Source organism: Muscardinus avellanarius, assembly GCF_963383645.1.
Source record: "Muscardinus avellanarius genome assembly, chromosome: 13".
Taxonomy (NCBI): Eukaryota; Metazoa; Chordata; class Mammalia; order Rodentia; family Gliridae; genus Muscardinus; species Muscardinus avellanarius.
Window position 1 is genome coordinate 25467959 of NC_137799.1, and position 7053 is coordinate 25475011.

Sequence of the window (7053 nt, forward strand, 5' to 3'; positions counted from 1 at the left end):
CTCCCATCCTGTGCTCAGTCTGAAGTAATCTTGCCCAAAGCAATGGCATCTGCTAACTGGCTAAGGTTTGGGTTTTCAAAATATTCCTTGGCAAAGAAAATTATTTTTAAATACTACAGTTAATATGTAACTATATACTGAGAAATGTAGTAATGCCAAGAAAAATGAATAATAAAAATCTTACATATTAAAGGCAAATCTAGCTGGGCGTGGTGGCACACACTTGTAATCCCAGCATTTGAGAGGCTGAGACAGGAGGATCGTGGTTCGCGGACAGCCTCAGCTACTTAGGCCCTTTGCAACTCAGTGAGATCCTTTTTCAAAATAAAGAATAAAAAATAGGGCTGGAGGTATAGCTTGGAGGTAGAATGCCCCTGGGTTCCATCCCCAGTACCGTAAAATAAATAAATAAATTAATAAATAATAAAGGCAAATCTCATAAGTTGTGTTTAATATTATCCATATTCACATCTCTAAAAAAGTTGGATTTATTATTTTACATGAACACTATGGAAGTTAAAGAGAAAAATCAAGTTGTCTCATGGACTGGAGGGTGACTTATTAATTCCCTTTCATTTCCAGACCTCATAACACAGTCACTACATTTATGAGATAAGTCAGTCAAATGCTTGAAATCCGGATGAATTTTAAGATCATTAGTTTGTCCTATTGAATATTCACAATAGTAACATAACTAAGTCCCTTCATGAATTTAAATGCTTGCAATTTTCTAGCATACTTGGAAAGCCCTTCCCACAGTCACCACAAACATAAAAAAAAAATTTTAGTAAGTTCAATAGCAACATGCCAGCTAACATTTGTATGAAGTCTACTCCGAAAACCACATGCTTGACATACAAAGAAGTTTTTATATTTGTCAAAGGTAATTTTGCTTAAGAGGCCGTACCATCTATGTTCTCCATTGATATATTCACAACTTAATTCTATTAATTTACGTGCATGCTCATTTACCATGTGGCTCTGCAAGTCTTCTGGATCATTAGTTTCATGTTCACTGAACTGACACAAGTATGGTTTATCACAACTGTGCCCCTGGAGATGCATGCAGAGCTCCCCGCTTCAGAAGAACCGCATGTCACAGTTTACACCAACAGAGGTGGTTGCTGAGTCGCTGTCTGCAAGGTGATGGCTGAGGTTTTAAAATAACGATCGTCCTGTAGTTGAAGTATTACGAATGTAGGGATCGTCCTCGTGCAGTCTGGCATGCGGGATCAGAAGTACGTTGGTAGAGAAGCTTCCCTTGCGTCCACAACAGACATTTGAATCGATACGTTTAAGCTTCAGGATCATATACTGCTTTAGGTCAAGAAAATATTTACTATTGAATTCACCACGTCCACATTTATGGAAGCCACTGCTATTAGCTCTTAGTAAAGGCCATTTCTGCTGGGCAGTCACATTCAAAGCTTGGCTTTTCTCGATAATTTTAACAAAGTTTAGCTGCTGGCTCTTTATTAGTTTTGTCATGGATGCTTTCCAGGAAGTTGATTTCAGTCTTTGCATTGCAATCCTCAGGAATCCCATACACATCTCCAGCAACTGGGATGTCTTGGGCAGTGTGGACTTCTATAGTACTTTCCCCTGGAGCTCAATGCTTGACCCATTCGGGTGGGTCGCACTCCTCATCACAAATTTCATCATCAGCAGATTTTTCTGCAGAAGAGAGAGTGTAGTCTAGAATTTTAAGTCCAGGACTGGAAATCAGGTAGCTCTGGTTTCTGTTTCTGGCCCTGATTCTATCTGCAAATTCTGGCAAGTCATTTGATGTCTCGGAATCAGATTCATGATCCTTGTTAAAATATTTGAAGTCTGGCTGTCTCATAGAACAGGTACCAGAACAAGATCAGAAGAAAATGCTACTGAATCTATCTGCAATTCTGCTTATTCTGGAGGAAGTCTGGATAACGGTTAAGGGTATAAAATCTTCCTTTTTCTTTTTTTAGGATGTTCATTCATATCTTTTCAACTTTGCTAAAATTCTTAATGCTGCAGTGAGGAAAAATGAATGATGGGGAGGTTTTCACAGATGGTAAAGAAAAGAAAAGGCTCAGTCTTACGAATAAAGAAACAGACAGACTGAAAGTCAATGAAGAAGTGGCAGAGCCAGAGAAAGAATGCACATCTTCCATCTCCTGAGCATCGAATACTAACTACATTGAGCAAATCTTTATTGGGAAGCACTGCCACCAGCAAGTTACATCTTGCCTGCAGTTCTTAGTCCTGGTTCTCAGTCATCAATTGAAGGAGGAGAAGATATTCACCAAAACAAAAACGAAAACGAAAAACTTCAGTGGAGGAAGCAAAGGCCATCACTCCAGAAAACAAAGTCAGGTTTCAGCTCAAAGATGCTGTCCTGCTTTTCCGACCCTCCTCTGACAGAAGATGCTCCCTGTGCTCAAGTCCGTGCAGTGGTCCGGCACCCAGCCTCCTGCTTCTCCCCACATTCACTGGTCCCGGGCTGGCCTGTGCACTCTAGGCCCAGTATGCCAGCCCCAAGTCCCCAAAGAGACTTATTTGAATTGTGTCTGGCTTCCAATTCACAGGCCACCAAGCAATGACAAACAGGAGGAATGTATGTTACAGAAAATTATTGTACGCTTTGGTCCCTCTCTACCCCCAATATCTGAACGTCACTACTGCCCCACCTCTATCTTTGAGAAATTTTTAAGATTTAGTGGGCCAGCTGTGGTGGCACATGCTAGTAATCCCAGTACGTGGGAGGCTGAGACAGGAGGATTGCAGGTTTGAAGCCAGCTCCACAATTTAGTATGGCTCTCAGAAACTTAGCCAGATGCTGTTTCCAAACAGGGCCAGGGGTATAGCTCGAAGGTAGAATGTGCCTGGGTTCAATCCCCGGCACCACACACACACACACATACACACACATACACACACACACACACACAGCAAGGAAAGACAAAGGCCATTTCTAAGTAACAGTGCCAGACACCATGAGCTTTCTGACTTCCCTTACAGATGGGGCAGTGGCTCGGACAGATGCTCCTCTGATCACACATAGGTTCATTTTAGAATGAGTCAATGAGCCAGGGGCCACCTAGGGAGTCCATCTGAGTGGCACGTGGTGGCTAGTCTCCAAGAACAGCAGTGGCAGAGGCAATGGGACCGTCATCACAGGGTTACAAGATTCCACTTGAAAACACAGGAGGCCCAGTTAAATTGGGACTTCAGATAAATAACAAATAATTTTCCGTATAATCTTTGTAGTATAAATATGCCTCCAAATATTACATAGGACATAGTTACCCTAAAAAGCATCATCCCTTATTATCTGAAATGCCAACATAGCTAACCGTTGTATGTGACAGCCCTTACCCAATGGTGTCCAGTGTCCAGGGGCAGCCCGGGGCTGGTGGCAATGGCAGGAGGCTTAGCTGTCCATGCTGCTACCCACCCCTCCCTTTCTTCTGCTTAGTTTCCAAACCAAGCTCTGCATCACTCCCAGAAATTCTGTAACATCATCCCATAAACTTCTGTTGCTAGCACTTATGGACTCTGGTCTTAGAAACCTCAACATTCATTAAAAAAAAAAAAGTTGAACCTCAAGTGTCAAAGCCATTATAAACCACAAATGCAGAGAGGGACATTTTTTTTTTTTTCAAAGCAAAAGTATCCTGGCGCTACCTTGTGTAGTCTGGGCCTTAGAAGCATGGAGTCTGTTTTTGCTGCGTCAGTGGTTGAAGGAAATTCAAGCAATGCTTCCTGCTTCAGCTAAGCTAAGTGCAAAATGTAAACAATTCTGAAATGTTGGGTGACATGAAAATTAAGGACTGAAAAATTATGGAATGGATAAAACCTTCCCCTAACTAGGATTTTTCCTTTTCTTTGGCCTATCCTGACTAATAAAACATACTTCTCATATACAATAACTTCACTACACTTCAGTTTAAAAATATCAATACATCAAACTATTACTGGAGCCAGCCCCATCTCTGAAATTGCCTTTCTTTTTTTTTTTTTTTTTTTTTTTTGCGGTACTGGGGATGTAACCCAGGAGCATTCTACCTCTGAACTATACTCCAGCCCTATTTTTTATTCTTTATTTGGAAACAGGGTCTCACTAAGTTGCAGAGGGCCTCACTAAGTAGCTGAGGCTATCTGTGAACAGCGATCCTCAAGTTTCAGCCTCCCAAATGCTGGAATTACAAGCGTGTGCCACCACCACACCCAGCTCAACTGTTTTTAGGTGGAAATTGTTAAAAGTTTAAAAAATGTAGCATCCAGGTGGGACCTCACCAAGTGCTGGTATGTATGTCCCTATCACTCTGAATTTCATTATATGATTACAATGCACCAATAAAAGTACACTTTATATAAAAAAGACAGCAATACTACATCTTTACTCTGCCAAGTCAAATAAACATAATCTGAAGCTAAAAAATGCAAAAATTATATCTGTTTGAATTCTATAAATAAGTCTTCAAAAATATTATTTCACAGAATACTACCCTCAGCTCAGGACTGAATGAAATAAACCTCCTGGCTTGTTCATTTCTGTCTGGCCAGGGAAGTGTTCGCCTCTGTGTTTTAGTTATCAGGTTTCTCCAGGAGAGTCAATGATTTTCTATAGGTGTTACCCCTGAAAATGACTCAGCGATAACAATTTCCCATAAACTGCAAAGGTGATAAACTTCCTGTAAGTTGTAAATGTGATATTGAAGGGGAAAAACAGTGTTTCCACAGTTATTTAGGGACTGCATTAAGAAAATAACTGGTACTATATATTGTGCCATTTTATTGTTAGGAAAATTAGGTAGTAGTTTCTGGAATCTTTGAGAAATAAAACAAAGCCAGGCAAGATGGCACACTCTGTAATTGCAGTAGTTAGGAGGTGGAGACAGGAAGATCACAAGCTCAAAGCCAGCTTCAGTGACTTAGTGAGACTTTGACTCAAAATAAAAGGGGATGTGGTGCATGTGGAGGGGGTGTAGCTCAGTGGTAGAGCACCCCTCCTGCACAAGGAAATAATAAAACAGAAAGGAGCCTGAAGTTAGTAGTGATGAAATCCCTATTCTTTAGTCCCCGTATTTCTACAAGATTTTGTTTTCAAGAAGATTTGATTATGGCCACACATCTAATTACAGTCTCAATCCAACATCTTTAAGAACAAATCTGCTACTTTGACCTTTGTGGGACTGCCGCACCCTGTGTCTTCCCAGTTATTTCCAAGTTCTTGAAAGGAGATGGGGCTGTGGTCAGTTACCTCTGCTAAAGCCTCCAAAGTGGGAAAGTGCTTGAAGAAGGAAAGTGTGAGGTGCCCAGAGGCAGCAAGTGTAGGCGGAAAGGGACATGAGATGCGGTCATGGAACAGGTGGCCTCTGGCATTGTGACCATGGCCAGCATTCAAGTTTTATTCAACAATAATCATCAAGTACAGCCGATGTGCTCAGATTTATAACCTGCTCTGTGAAGAACAGATTATGGGGGTGTGAACATAGTTGAAGAGAGATAAGCTATGACGATATGGTCATGGTTTAGGTAAAAGATGAAGTGGTTGGAATGAGGCAGATGCCGTAGAAGTAGAAATCAAGAAGTGTGGATTGGAGGAAAACATTTTTGGTGTAGAATTAGCACTATGTGTATATATATATATATATATATATATATGTGTGTGTGTGTGTGTGTGTGTGTATGTGTATATATACACATATATATACACAAATACATATATATATTTTTTGTTTGTTTGTTTTGGCACTACCTCCAAGCTACATCTCCCAGCCCTTTGTTTTGTTTTGAAAAAAGGCTTTTGCTATGTTACTAAGGTGTCCTTGAACCTGGGATCCTCCTGTCTCAGCCTCCTAAGCACTGGGATCACAGGTACCCACACTGGGTTATTAGTGCAATATATGGATGTATTATATCTGACAAACATTATTGGCAAACTTTTCCCACCAAAACCCATTATTCTTCTTCTATAATACACAGAATTCTTGCTTTTTACTGGGGAACTTGGCTACCTAGAACAAAGATTACATTTCCCAGTCTCTCCTACAGCTAGATGCAGCCATATAACTAAGTTTTAATCAGTGATAGGGGTGTGATATGTGCAACGTATCCATAAAGAAAGAAGACATATTCATAAAGAAAGAGGAAAGGCCCCTGTGTCTTCCTCATGGGCTTTATGTCTGGAGCTGTCTCTTAAACTATGAAGATAAGCAATTGGGGTAGATTGCTTGCACAGCTGCCCCAGTGATGCATCCAGTTCCCATATGTGCATCCCCATAACTATATCTTCTTCCATGGGGGTGGAGTCTATTTCCCCGTCCCTAGAAACGGGAGCAGAACTGATGTTGTGGTACTTATTTACCTCAACCTCAGGGGCCTGGTAGTTTTCACCCTCATCCTCATCCAACACTGCCATGACACTTCCATGTAAAAAACTTGGAGGAGCCGGGTGTGGTGGCGCACGCTTGTAATCCCCGTGCTTGGGAGGTGGAGACAGGAGGATCGCGCAGGTTTGAAGCCAGCCCTGCTGGCTTAAGAGACCCTGTTTCCAAATAAAAATATAAAAATAGGTCTGGGAGTGTAACCCGGAGGTAGAAGGGTTTCCAGGAACCCCAGTACCACCAAAAAAAAAAAAAAAAAAAAAAAAACTTGGAGGATGAAGAAACTGCCACTGGGTAAGAAGTCATGCAGAGGAGACACGGTGTGCTAGCCAACAGCCTACATGAACTATACCAAACACAAAACCAGATTATTTATTTATATTTAAGTTTTATAATCTTATGTTGTGTGTGTGTGTGTGTGTGTGTGTGTGTGTGTGTGTGTGTCCTTTGCTGAAAAAGGCTCAAAGACTGAACCTGTTCACCTGGGAGGGGAGTTATGACAGAACCTACACTTCAGGAACATGTGTATGCTCGCAGTGATAAACAGAAGCTAAAGTCCAGTCTAGTGTAAAGATCCAGTGACAGGACTTTACATCTTGGCTTGTGCCACCTCAACTGCATCCTCAGAGTGCCCACCATCAGCAACAATTTTGAATGTACTTCTTGAAGCACTTAACTACATCTT

General features: G+C 41.3%; 1 pseudogene across 1 annotated transcript; it reads right to left on the reverse strand.

Annotated features, from left to right (window-relative positions):
• Window positions 1-529: 529 nt before the first annotated feature.
• Window positions 530-1909, reverse strand: LOC308271953 (zinc finger protein 639-like; annotated as a pseudogene). Its single transcript has one exon. The product of its transcript is annotated as a zinc finger protein 639-like (transcript).
• Between the last annotated feature and the right edge of the window lie 5144 nt (window positions 1910-7053).